Source organism: Carcharodon carcharias, chromosome 3 (genome assembly GCF_017639515.1).
Source record: "Carcharodon carcharias isolate sCarCar2 chromosome 3, sCarCar2.pri, whole genome shotgun sequence".
Taxonomy (NCBI): Eukaryota; Metazoa; Chordata; class Chondrichthyes; order Lamniformes; family Lamnidae; genus Carcharodon; species Carcharodon carcharias.
This window is the reverse complement of record NC_054469.1, coordinates 228,789,168-228,803,043: the sequence shown is the minus strand read 5'-3', so window position 1 is coordinate 228,803,043 and position 13,876 is coordinate 228,789,168. Positions and strand designations below refer to the sequence as shown.

The 13,876-nt window shown below is 48.7% G+C and overlaps 2 protein-coding genes across 2 annotated transcripts in view; one reads left to right on the top strand and one right to left on the bottom strand.

Moving 5' to 3' along the window:
* Positions 1-13,876, top strand: part of acad11 (acyl-CoA dehydrogenase family, member 11) — a 156,044-nt gene that overhangs the window by 55,716 nt on the left and 86,452 nt on the right. The gene's annotated exons all lie outside the window — the stretch shown is intronic.
* Positions 1-13,876, bottom strand: part of LOC121276281 (atypical chemokine receptor 4-like) — a 35,426-nt gene that overhangs the window by 3,055 nt on the left and 18,495 nt on the right. The gene's annotated exons all lie outside the window — the stretch shown is intronic.

The window sequence follows — 13,876 nt, the reverse complement described above, 5'->3', positions numbered from 1 at the left end:
CAGGGGAATGGGGAAACACCCGGCTTTTTAAATAGTTTGATGGGGTCTTTTCTTTCCACGTCGATTGTGTTTACCTCACAAAGACAGCACCTCTGACGATGCAGCACTCCCCTAGTCAAACTGAAATATGTACAGTTCAGTCATGACATGATTTTCATTATCAATGAAACCAACTGTTCTAGAATGTCATTTTAGGTCTGCTTTACCTAAAACAAGGTGGCAACTGGGTACAGGGAACGATCCCTGTGCCCAAAGACAGGAGGGGGGGCGGTGGGGGTGGGGGGGGGTGGGGTGCGGTGGGGGGTATCATAGATCGCAGTGCATTGGAGAGAGTGCAGAAAAGATTCACGAGAATGGTTCCAAGGATGAGGAACTGCAGGTATGAAGATAGATTAGAGCAGTTGGGACTGTTTTCCTTAGAGAAAGAGGCTGAGAGGAGATTTGATAGAAGCATTCAAGTGATATGGCTGGACAGAGTAGATAGGGAGAAACCGTTCCCACTCATGAAGGATCAAGAAAGAGAGGGAACAGATTTAAAATAATTGGCAAAAGAAGCAAAAGCGACGTGAGGATAAACCTTTTCGCCACAGCGAGTGGTTAAGGTCTGGAATGCACTGTCTGAGAGTGTGGTGGAGGCAGGTTCATTCGAAGCTTTCAACAGGGAATTCGACTGTTATCTGAAAGGGAAGAATGTGCAGCGTTACGGGGAGAAGGTCACTGAATGAGTTGTTCCTTTGGAGAGCCGGTGCAGACACAGTGGGCCGAATGGCCTCCTGTGCTGTAACAGTCCTGTGGTGATAGATTCCTTATTGGTGAGCTGTTGGCCCCTGAGATGCCCCCAGAGGCAGTTTGGCAGGGTGCCCCCAGAGGGACCAGGGTGGATCAAATTTTTTTAGTAAATTAGAAAAAAACTACATCCAAAGGTTTTTTAAAAGGTGCCTACTCGTGACCTTACACCCCACCAAAAAAAAAAACAACTTAATTTTTAGAGCCTCATTGTAGGCTTGCCAGCAAACACTTAGTGGAACCCAATGTTGACTAATTCATCCTGGGGGCTGACCAGTTATTTTTGAGCGGAGCTAGCTTCTCACGTCATGTATCCCACCTAGGGCAAAAGGTCACAGGAACGCAAAGTGTTCCTGAATGCAACTGATGCTCATGATTCTGCGACCCTCTGTGCGGGTTTACAAACATAGGATATCTAAGGATTACATGGAATATATGGCACAGAAACAGGCCATTCGGCCCAACCAGTCCATGCTGGTGTTTATGCTCATCTCGAGCCTCTTCCCATATTTCCTCTTCTAAATCTACCAGTGAAACAGGTTACACCAACTGCAGGTGAATAGCATCAATAAAAGCCAGTGCAACCAAGCATGAACCACCCCTAAATTGTTATGTGTTGTACTACAAAAATTAAGTAATATTTACACTTTTTACCTTCCTGTGTGATTAATTTCTTTGCGGACTGGAGAGAATATTTATCATCGTTGGAAGGGAAAGGATAAATAAAGCAAAGCTGGACCATGTGATTCCTGATACATGGACAGGACAGTGAGGATAATTCCCATGCTCCTCTTCAAAGTAGTGCCACGGGAGCCTCAATTTAATATCTCCTCTGAGCAGCAGCTCTGACAGTGCACCCCTCCCTCAGTACTGCACCAGAGCCTCGGCCAGAAGTTTGTACAAAAGCCTCTGGAGTGGGACTTAAACCCACAACCACCTGACTCAGTGGCAAGAGTGCTACCCACGGAACACCAGTTGACACAACCGACACGTAGCTACATTAAAAATGACGTGCTATGCAAATAACGCTGTGGCTTATCTCACACCAGTGCATTCTAAGTTGTACACACTCCCTAAGTGTTTAGTAACTGATGATACAGAATGCAAAATCCCCTTTTCTAACCCAGCTCCACCACACTCAAATCGCACAGTTTTTTTACAGAACGATGGGGCGAGAACATTTAGACTAACCACTGATGTTCATATCAGCCAGCTGCTTCAAATTCAAGAATTGTTACCTTCTCTCTGAAGTCTTGAAGGAGAAGGCAATTTATTTGCACGTTGATGTTGTGTGAGTTGATGAATGGCTTGTTTAAAGGTCGAGAGACTCTGAATAATTCAGAAACAGGAGCTGTTGTCAGATGTGGCACTATTATTGAGCGCTCATTTACCTTGTGAGCAGAACTTTGTTCTCGTCGGGTGAGCAGCGCCACATCATCGCCCACCCGTGGGCTATTTCGGTCGGCGGGCGCACGCCGTCAATCAAGAGGGCTGTTTTAAGCCCGTTAATTGATTCATTAAATGGAATTTTTCCCTGCCCGTCCAACCTTCCGGCTTGGATTTTTTGAGGAAACCTCATCCACGGGCAGGATGAGGTTGTTCCGATGTTAACTAAAAGTACAATAAAAACGTTCAAATCTCAATTCTGACGCGCTGTTCCTAAACAGAGTCACGTGGGCAGGGAACGCGTTTACCTCGATTTTTAAATCTTTATTCTTAAAGTTATGAATCTTCAGCTCCCGGAGGCAGCTCTGTGCCCTCAGGGAGCTCCCTGTGAGCACGCCCCCTTTGCACAGGCGCAGACTTCTGCGCTCGCCCTTCTCCCGCGCCCCCCCCGTCCCCCCGCCCCCACCCCACCCCCCCACCGTACCACCCCCCCCCCCCCCCCCCCCCGCCTCCACCCCACCCCTGAGCGTTTCAGCGCGCCTTTCACATTGGCTGCCCGTTTAACTGGCCAGCCGGCGTGAAATCACAGTCGGGGCCTGATCGCCGGTGGCAGACTGTAGTGTGGCTGGTCCCAGGCCCGCTCGCCACGCTCACTCAGCTAACCAGGGGAAAATCCTCCCCTTCATGAAATCGCCAGGTTATTAACTCTGTTTGCTTTGATTTTTCACTCACATCCTCTCAAGCAAAACATGAACTTTGCACCTCTTCGTGGTGCCCTTGACCTGAAGAGAACAAGCGTCACAGCTGGGAAACCATTAACACAGTGTGGGTGGGTTGCTGTGAACTGGAATGCACAGCCTGAGCGGGTGGTGGAAGCAGATTCAGCAAGACACCTGGGAAAGACGATCGGATGAACACCCGAAGGGCTTCAGGGAGTGAGCCGTGAAGTGGGAGCTGATTGGATAGCTCTTTCAAAGAGCTGGCGTTGGCAAGATGGGCCGAATGGCCTCCCTCAGTGCTGCGTCATTCCCTGATTCTACGATGAGGACTGCAGTGTTCCCGGCTTCCTCCGGAAGGTGACAGGGAAATCAGGGAGGAAGGATTTCACCCTTTGCCGTGCTTCCTGTTGCAAGCTGTTTAGACCCTGATGGGGGGGGGGGTGGGTGGGAAGGGCGGGCGAGTGTGAAAATTTGCGTGGGCCATTTTGGATGGGGCAGGGCGGCAGGACCAGCCACCCACTAAAGGTGGGTAGACGATTCACCTAATTAAGGGCCTATTAAAGCCTAATGCTGGAGGCGCTGGGGAGCAGGGCAGCTGCTTGGAGGCAGCAAGGCCAGTGCATCAGACAGGCTTAGACACCTCCCCCAACCCCCCAACCCCCACCCCCACTGCCCCCACCCCCCCACCCCACCCCCCACCCTCCCCCAACCCCGACCCTGGAAAATGATGGCTCAGCTGCTGGGGACTTCATTTTAAATTTTAAAAGGTTGGAGAGAGGATGCTTCTATCTTAGAGGCCAACCCTTTCCCTCACTCAGCTGCCATGACACCCTGAGCTGCAGCGCCTCCTGTTGACCCTCCAGCTTCCACAGCCCACCCACCGCCCTTAACTGGATGGGTAAGCCTGGCCTCAGCCACTAATTGGCCAACTTGGGGAAAATCACAGGTGAGCAACTGTTCCCCGTGCCGTGTAGGCTTCTGGTCTCCACTTTGAGCCGGATGGTGGGGTTCGGAAGCCCACAGTTCAAAATCCTACCCAGGGTTCACCATGGGGATGTCCGGCATCTCCTTTATGTTCCATAAAGTCGGGAAGGGTTCAACAGCGCGCCCTGGCCTACCTCGCCAGTGGGGCTTCCGGATTTATATTGGGGATATACATTGGGGGGTGATGGAGAAACTCGACATGCGCATGTGACTTTAAAGCAGGGGGCCTGTGCAGGTTTTGCACGCGTGCTCTCAGCGCCATAGACTTGTGCGCAGCTTTGTCAGAGGGCTTTTAGCCAGAGCCTCGATGGTGTCACTGGAGTGCCCGATGCCGAGCAGCATAGAGTTCCGACAGACGTGCTGTTTGTAGCTAACCGGCAGCCAAATGCTGGAGGAGCCAGTGGTCTACCGATTTCCATTCAGCTGGTTTGGCAACCGCTCAGTTGTGAAGTCAGCCTGAGATGAACCTCACTGTTGCTATTAATGCGCATAGTTGTCAGAAGGCGAGAAGAGGTGACAGAAACAGAAAATCAGCTAACTTCTTCTTCCCCTTTGCTTGCGAGTTAGTTCACTGGAGCGTGGCATGTGTGAAAATACCAAGAACTTGCAACGGTATTGCAACTTGCAGCGGAAACTGAATGAAAGGAAGGAAATACTGACCCACCTCAAAATGCTTCAGAAACCATCCAATTAACTTTAGTGTCCAATGACCTGTTGCACAGTAGAATTTGGGAGCCATTCTACACCAGTACAAAAGCGTCGAGGCGAATACTTAGCTAAACTTTGACAGTAAGAGCTCCTAGCAAAACACATGATCCTTTTTGAGTATGGGTCGAGTATCCTATATTCGTAAATCTGAAAACCAAACACATTCAGCGACTGCACATTTTTTCGAACCTCATCGACCTTTAGCGTGGGAAGTCTAGCTATTTGTCTGCACTGTTTCCCTGTGATTTTTGTGGTGAACATGTCAAAAAGAAACTTATTATACCTTGTACTTATTATTCAGTGATACATCTTACTTTCCTGGCTATTTTGTTTACTTTAGGCTATAGCTAGCTTAGGCTTAGGCAATTGTAATCTAAGTTTATATGTGGTATCCGCAAACCAAAAATATCTGAAATCCGAAAAGCCAGTGGACTTGAGGGCTTTGGACAAAGGATGCTCGAATCTTTAAGGCTCCACACCCCCACCCCCCCCACCACTGGCTTCAGGACTCTAACACTAGGGCACCAGGGTCAAGTGGTGGTCTGAAGGTTGCAGCACGTGGGGATCAGTCTGTGATTTTCCCTGAATTGGCCAATTAGTGGGCAGAGGGCGGGTTCACTGTCCAATCAAGGACAGCAGATGGACTCTCAAAGCTAAAGGGCCAATAGGAGGCCCTCTATCACTGAAGGAGCAACCCTCTCTCTCTCTCTCTCTCTCTGCCTTTTAAAAAAACGTCCCCTCAGCAGCTGGGCCACCATTGTTGAGGGGGTGGGGGGGGGGGGAGGGGAGGATGGGGAGAGTTCCTCCACAGGGCGGCCTGTCGCTGCAGGGGGAAGCCTGGCAGATGGCGAGGGCCTCCAAGCCTGCCTGAAGGGCCGGCCCACACTCTCTGCTGCCAAGAGGCAGCCTCCAGGCAGCGACACTGTTTCCCGACTCCGCTGTGGACTGGGAGGTCGAGCAGAAAATCCCAGCGGGGCCTTGGAACATACATGTGGAACCTATGGGCCAGAATTCATAGCTCGTCGGGCGAGGGCGCGCCTGACCCAACCGGACCGGACCGGACCGAGCATAAAACGACGTGTGATGATGTCAGGCACGTGTCCTGACAGTCATCGCGCACTCGCACGATATTTCGGTTGGCGCGGGCGCTCCGCCCACAATTCAAAGGCCTGTTAAAGGCCTATTTCAGTCATAATTGAAAGGAATTTTTCGCTGCCCGTCCAGCCTTACAGTTGGTAGGGGGCAGGCGAAAAGGACCAGCGGCCTTTTGTGTTTTTTTTTTAGGAAACCTCATCCACGGGCGGGTTGAGGTTTCCAACAGCAAATGAAAATGAAATAAAAATTTTAACATTTCACTTAGAACGGAGTCACGTGTTTTATAACATTTTAAAAAGCTTCGTTTTTTTTAATGTCTAAAACTCTGCATCTCCCTGAGCCTCAGGGTGTATTTCCAGCACGCGCCCACGTGCCTGCGCTAAGTTCATGCTCACCCCACCCCCCCCACCCCCCCTCTTCCCCCCCCCCCGCCAACACAGGCAGCTTTCCGGCGGGCCTTAATTGGGCTAGCAGCGCAAATTCGCAGTCCGGCCTCCTCTGGGACCGCGGGCGGCAGCGGTCACCTTCCTGACTGCCCCTGTCCACCCCCGCCAAGCCCACCCAATGAGGGAAAAATCCTCCTCCCCCCCCCCCCCGAATTAGGAACCGGAGTGAGGCCACTCAGCCCTTTGAGCCTGCTCCGCCATTCAATAAGATCGTGGCTGATCTGACTGTAACTTCCCATCTACCCACCGACCCCCCCCACCCCACCCCCGATAACCTTTTACTTACTCGTTCATCAAGAATCTATCTACAAGGGCCTTAATAGGCTACCTGCCTGAACCTTGGGAAAAGTGGTCAGGGGGCAGGATGGTGCCAGCAAGCTGGTACAGCCGCTGACCACACGAAGTTCCACCCCCCCGCCTCCATGCTCTCCCCATCAGGGGATAAACATCCTCTCTTAAATGTTCCCCAAAACAGCCAACTTGGTCAGCTCACCCAAAGGATGGCCTGTCGAACAGTGCGGCGCTCCGTCAATATTGCGCTGGTTGCCAGCCCAGCTCTTGTGCTGGTGCCCTGAGGTGAGGCTGGGACTGAGAATGCTCTTAACCCGGCCGGGGGGTTGGGGGGGGTCAGTTAGAAGCGTTTCTGCTGTGGATCTGTTGATTAAATTCGCTTTCTCGAATGTGACTTTTAACAACCTCACTTTTAATAAGAACTAACAGAAAGCACATTTCTTCCAGCTGATAAAATGTCAGGCTACAATAATTGCCTTGCTGAATAGGTTTTGTCATGTAGTAATTAGTTTCTCAGTAATGAGTCTGCTTTTAATAAAGCTTGCAAAGTCGGTTTCGTAATATGTTGTTGCTTTAAGTAGGCAAATTCGCTGTGTTTAAAGTCTTGTAATTCTTGTTTTGAGTTTGTTTGTTGGTGTGTGCATTAGTAACGCAATTACAGATATAGACGCAAGGTTTTTATATATTGTATTGAATAGTTGCTCCCTCCGATTAAGGGGGCTAAAGGGGTGATACTACCTGACGAAATGTCTTGAAATATCCTTAACAGATTTGACAATGGAGTGATGCAGTGGAAATAGTGATAGAAAGTGCACTTTTACCTATGAATTGTTAGCCACATTTATTAATTGTCAGCCGTATTGCAGTCATCGAAGATGTAGCCCTTTCTACTGCCTATCAGGGTCATGTGATTGTTCTTGTAGACTCTAATGAATGAGCTCTAAGCGCACGTAATCGGTGGGGGAGGGGATGGTGGCTTTCTAGTCGAGGACCTGATTGAAACATATCGCTTCTGAAGAGCTGTCTGTAATAAACTTAATTGTTTCAAGTAGAAACCTGTCCGATACGTCAAGTCATTACACGTGTGTTAACAATATTGAAGACACAGTGACCTGGATATCATGGTCAGCAGTGAAGTGATATCATTCACCGCTGATCTTGAACATAGCGGCCCACAAGAGTCTCGCAATCTCTGCAGTGTGGATTTCTCTGCTCCCCCGACATTAGTTTGAATCTGGCGCTAAGTCAAGAGGATCTCCCGATGTCCAGCAGCAGTGATGTCAGCAAGCAAGCAGGGTAAACAGCCAATCGCATTGAAGAAATCTCACAGACAGCCAAGCAGGCAGTAGAATGCAATGATTAAGCTTCACTTTCAATTTAAATTTTGCTGATAGCGAGATTGGGGCATAGACCTGAGATTAAGGTAGAAACTAAAATATAATAAATAACCTTAAAAAAAGCATTATTGTAAAAATATGTGGATTTTCTTTTTTTTTACCATGATGGAAAAAGGTGACATTTAACAGATGTTAGATTAGTTTTCAGGGACAGTGAGGATGCTTTAACAGTAATTATGAAATCAGTCTGGAGATAAAAAGCCAGTTACAACTCATTCAACAAGATGTAACCTTTCCAAGCGGTTTTACAGAGGGACAAACAGCATAGGAGTGGAAACTCTCATCAGGTCAGTAATTTCTACTTGATTGCAGTCTGGGGGGGGGGGGGGGGGGGGTGGGGGATGTGGGGGGTTGGGGGAGCCTTCAGCAGCTGAAGGAGGAGCGACTTTGGGACCTCCATGTTTAACTGCGCATGTGCAGACTCCAGAAGCTGTTTTCAGTTTGAGAGGGAGTAACAACAGTGAACACTAAGATAAAAGCAAAAAACTGCGGATGCTGGAAATCCAAAACAAAAAAAAAAATCACCTGGAAAAACTCAGCAGGTCTGCCAGCATCTGCGGAGAGGAACACAGTTAATGTTTTGAGTCCATATGACTCTTCAACAGAACTAAGGAAAAATAGAAAAGAGGTGAAATATAAGCTGGTTTAAGGGGGGGGTGGGGGTGGGACAAGTAGTGCTGGATAGAGGGCCAGTGATAGGTGGAGATAGCATAAAGATGTCACAGACGAAAGGACAAAGAGGTGTTGAAGGTGGTGATATTATCTAACGAATGTACTAATAGGTGACATTAAGGGTGGAAAGCAGGACAAGCAAGGTACAGATAGCCCTAGTGGGGGTGGGGTGGGGGAAAGGGATCGAAATAGGTAGAGATAGTGAATGCTGACAGTTTCCACATAGCTTACTAGCCCAAAGTCCAAGCCTACATTGTTTTTTTAGTGCTGTACAGTGAAACAGTTTATCCCATGGCTGCAATGCTTCACTCTGAGAGGCAGTCATTAAATATTTGTGGGGGGAATCTATTTCCATTGAGTTGGACATAACAAGGCATCAATTGCTTAACTCTCGATGGTTGCCTAATTTTCTTCCCGGACGAAGGAGCAAGAGTCTCGTCAGCAGCCACAGATTAATACTGGCTGGAAGAATACTACAGTCTAGAGTTCCTGGAGCAGCTGACTAAGGGCACAACCACAAGGTGCTAGCAGAGTGGAAGCTGAAAGGATGTTCTCCTCGTGGGAGAGACTAGAACTCAGGGACACAGTTTAAAAATGAAAAGGGTCTCCCGTTTAAGACAGAGACGAGGAGAAATCTTTTTCTCTGAGGATTGTTAGTCTGTGGGCATTCTCTTCTGGGTCATTGATTATTTTTAAGGCTGAGTTGGATAGAATCATGACTGACAAGGGAGTCAAAGGGTATAGGGGATAGATAGTAAAGTTGAGGCCACAATCAGATCAGCCATGATCTTAAAAATGGTTGAGCAAGCTCGAGGGGCCTACTCTGGTTCCTTATTGATACGTTCATATGCTTGTGCCCAGCACCTATACCATTCCGTTCCCTCCAAAAATAGACAACATTCCACTGTTGAGGAATTGAACCTGTGAACAGGGGAGGATGATATGACTTGTGTCAGTGTGCCTCCCCACAGTTCCCAGATACCTATATTGGGCATTTCTTGGGATCTTCTTGGCTGGACCTGCCACTGGAGGGTGCTCGAACTTTTCGTTGCAATTCATTCCTTCCAGTCATTTCTATTGAAAGTCAAGTGGTAGCAGAATGGTCATTCTGTTCACTCAGCTGGATTCTGGACAATTCGATGATATTTGTGATTAATGGGCACCTCTTAAGGCACTGGTACTCTCTCAGTGTGGCATGGCAGTGTGGTATCCAGTCACTGATAGAATTGGGCTCATTGGCCCTGGGCTAAGGGGAGAAATCAGCCACTGTTCACATTCCTGGAAGCCACAGCACTGGTGGGACACGGCTCCCTAGCACATGAAGAAACAGGCCAGTCCCTTGGTGAACTGTCGACGGTGATGACTGTGGCCCTGCCATGAGGCAGCACTTTCAGGGGAGGAGGGGGAGCATGTATTGTGAATGGAGTTTTGTGGAACTGCGCTGAATGCATTTTCTTTGCAAGACTAGAGGGCTTACTTGTGCTTCGTACACAGCTAAAAATGGGCTGGTGAGAAACAGTGCAGAAGTGTCTCTGTAATTTTGTGGAGGAGCAGAAAAGCAATTCAGGTCAAAGCTTTGATTTTGTGGAATGGTTTATCCACTGAACTTCAGTGTCACTGGGTCAAAATCCTGGAACTCCCTTTGTTAACAGCGCTGTGGGTGTGCCTACATGGACTGCAGTGGTTCAAGAAGGCAGCTCACCACCACCTTCTCAAGGGCAACTAGGGATAGGCAATAAATGCTGGTATGGTCAGCGATGCCCACATCCCATAAAAGAATAAAAGGGAACTGTTCCTTTCTGCAAAAACACTGGAGAGTTAATGGGAACCCATTTTCGATGAAAGTTACATCGTGTCTGAGAATGTTGGCATTCCGGGAATCACAGAACAGTTACAGCACAGAAAAGGCCATTTGGCCCCTCATTTCTGCGCTGGCTTTCCGAATGAACAATTCACCTAGCGCCATTCTCCCCCCCTCTCCCCATAACCCTGCACATTCTTCCTTTTCAGATAATAATCCAATCCCCTCTTGAATGCCCCGATTGAACCTGCCATCACCATACAGCCAGATCCCAAACACTCACTGCCTGAAATAGTCTCTCCTCGTGTCTCCATTAATTCATCTTTAAACCCGTGCTCTCTCGCTCCCGATTCTTTTGCGGGTGGGACAGTCTCTCCCTATCCACCCTAGCCAGACCCCTCACGATTTTGAATGCCACTATCAAATCTCCTCTCAACCTTCTCTTCTCCAAGGAGAACAGTCCCAACTTCTTAAATCTAAGTACGCGACAGAAGTTGCTCAGTCCTGCAGCCATTCTTGGTGAATCTTTTCTGTGCTCTGTCAATTGTATTTTTTGTAGGTTGACAGTCTTTTTGTGGTGTGTCAGCTTTCTTTTGAAGCCATTCAACAACAGCGGCTGGCTACAGTGCAAACCATCCTTCAGATAGCTGCATAGGCGTGGGAAGAGTTCATATTTATGGTTCACAGATGAAGTTTAATTTGACACCGTACTGGTAGAAGTACTGTAGGTTCAGCTACCCTTGGATTACTGAACTAATTCCCAGCCATTGCCAAAGGGAATAAGAAGATCTACTATTTGAAGACAAAGAGAAACAATCAAAGTGAAAACTAAATCTTCAATGGAACTGGTGAAAATCCTGATTGCTGCTTCTCTGGTCGGCTGCTCACGCAGTGACTTATGCTCTTTGAAGACATCTTATTGCTTATCAGAGCTTTTGAGATGGTGCGAGGAGATGGTGAATTGGATAGCATGTCCTCCTTCTTCCTTAATTGAGGTTTTCCACCCATGGTGGTTGACAGGGCCCTCAACCGTGTCCAGCCCATCTCCCGCACATCTGCCCTCACGCCTTCTCCTCCCTCCCAGAAATATGATAGGGTCCCCCTTGTCCTCACTTATCACCCCACCAGCCTCCGCATTCAAAGGATCATCCTCCGCCATGTCCACCAACTTCAGCATGATGCCACCACCAAACACATCTTCCCTTCACACACCCCACCACCCCCCCACCCCGGCTGCATTCCACAGGGATCGTTCCCTCCGGGACACCCTGGCCCACTCCTCCATCACCCCCTACTCATCAACCCCCACCCACGGCACCTTCCCATGCAACCGCAGAAGGTGCAACACCTGCCCCTTTACTTCCCCTCTCCTCACCGTCCAAGGGCCCAAACACTCCTTTCAAGTGATGCAGCATTTCACTTGCACTTCCCTCAATTTAGTCTACTGCATTCACTGCTCCCAATGTGGTTTCCTCTACATTGGGGAGACCAAACGCAGACTGGGTGACCGCTTTGCAGAACACCTTCGGTCTGTCCGCAAGCATGACCCAGACCTCCCTGTCGCTTGCCATTTCAACACTCCACCTTGCTCTCATGCCCACATGTCCGTCCTTGGCCTGCTGCATTGTTCCAGTGAAGCTCAACGCAAACTGGAGGAACAGCACCTCATCTTCCGACTAGGCACTTTACAGCCTTCCGGACTGAATATTGAGTTCAACAATTTTACATCATGAACTCTCTCCTCCATCCCCACCCCCTTTCCGATTCCCCCCTATTTTTTCCAATAATTTATATAGATTTTTCTTTTCCCACCTACTTCCATTATTTTTAAATGTATTTCCATCCATTGTTTTATCTCTACCTTTTAGCCTATTTCGATTCCTTCACCCCACCCCACCCCCACTAGGGCTATCTGTACCTTGCTTGTCCTGCTTTCTACCCTTTATTAGCACATTCCTCAGATAATATCACCACCTTCAACACCTCTTTGTCCTTTTGTCTGTGACATCTTTTGTTATCTCCACCTATCACTGGTCCTCTATCCAGCTCTACCTGTCCTACCTGCCTTAAACCAGCTTATATTTCACCCCTCTCCTATTTTTACTTAGTTCTGTTGAAGAGTCATGAGGACTCGAAACGTTAACTGTGTTCCGCTCCGCAGATGCTGCCAGACCTGCTGGGTTTTTCCAGGTATTTTTGTTTTTGTTGTGAATTGGATAATGATTGTGATGTGATATAACCGGGGAAGCATTACTTGGATGGCAGGTAATCCTTTGAGATCTGCTCTTTTAGAAAATGCTGCCCAAAAAATGTGGCGCAAACATTTCTTTGAGTCCTGGCCTTGGAACTGTTGGGTGTGGGATGTCATGTCTTAAGTCTTTTCTTATGTAAGCTCAATGTGCGCCCGATTTTAACCCCGGACGTGCCAGACAGGAGCGTGGGCAGTTGGCTGGTGGTTAAAATGGCGGTTGGGTGCGTCCTGCTACCCTCACCATGCGCCCTTGCCTGCCGCCATTTTAACTGGCGGTGTTTCTAGCAGCGTTGGGCTGCCCGCCACAGGCAGAGAGGGACCTCATTAATATTTAAATGTTAGGGTCTTTGGATGCAATTTTTACTCCACAAAGTGCCAAAAACCTACCGGTGAAACTTGTTGGCAAGCAGGAACTTGGCCAGACGAGGCCCAGGAATGCCAGTTTTTTTAAACTGGTAGAGGTGTTCAAAATCATGAGGGGGCCTGGACAGAGTAGATAGGGAGAAACTGTTCCCACTGGCGGAAGGATCGAGAACAAGAGGGCACAGGTCTAAGGTAATTGGCGAAAGAGGCAAAGGCAATCCGAGGAGAAACTTTCTCACGCTGCGAATGATTGGGTAGGGAATGCCCTGCCTGACAGTGTGGTGGAGGGAGATTCATTCGAGGCGTTCGAGAGGGAATTGGATTATTACCTGCAAGGGAAGAATGTGCAGGGCTATGGGGGCGTGGCACTGGGTAAATTGCTCCTTCGGAGAGCCAGCCCGAGACACAATGAGCCGAGTGGCCTCCTTCTGTGCTGTAACCATCCTGTGATTCTGGGAGCTGGTTTTCCCTCAGAGAAGCAGCAAATGCGCTTCTCTGGGCTCCACAAGGAATCCTCAGGGGCCTCCCCTAACCCCAGCCACCATCTTTGAACCACTCCCACCGCTAGGCTTGACCCATGGAGCACTCATTCCCTTGGGTCCTGGGTGGTGGCCTCAAGCTGCCTGAAATCAAGCTCCTGCCCATCACCTAAAACCAGAACATGATAAAACATTTTGAAGACCCCTTTAACCTTGCAGCCCAATTTTATAAAATATCCATCAAGAACTGTGGCCTGCACTGGAAAGACCCTGCAGGAAAGATCTCAATAGCCCCTCACCAACATATATTGGCCATTCAGATCAAGGCATCTTCAGATGCTAAGTATCTCATTTGTTCCCTGCATTTCTATAGCACCTTTCATGACACTGGACATCCCAAAGCGACAATGAAGCACTTTTGAATGTAGACGCTGTTAAAATGTAGGAAACAGAACAGGCAATTTGCACACAAAGCAAACTCACACAAACAGCAATGTG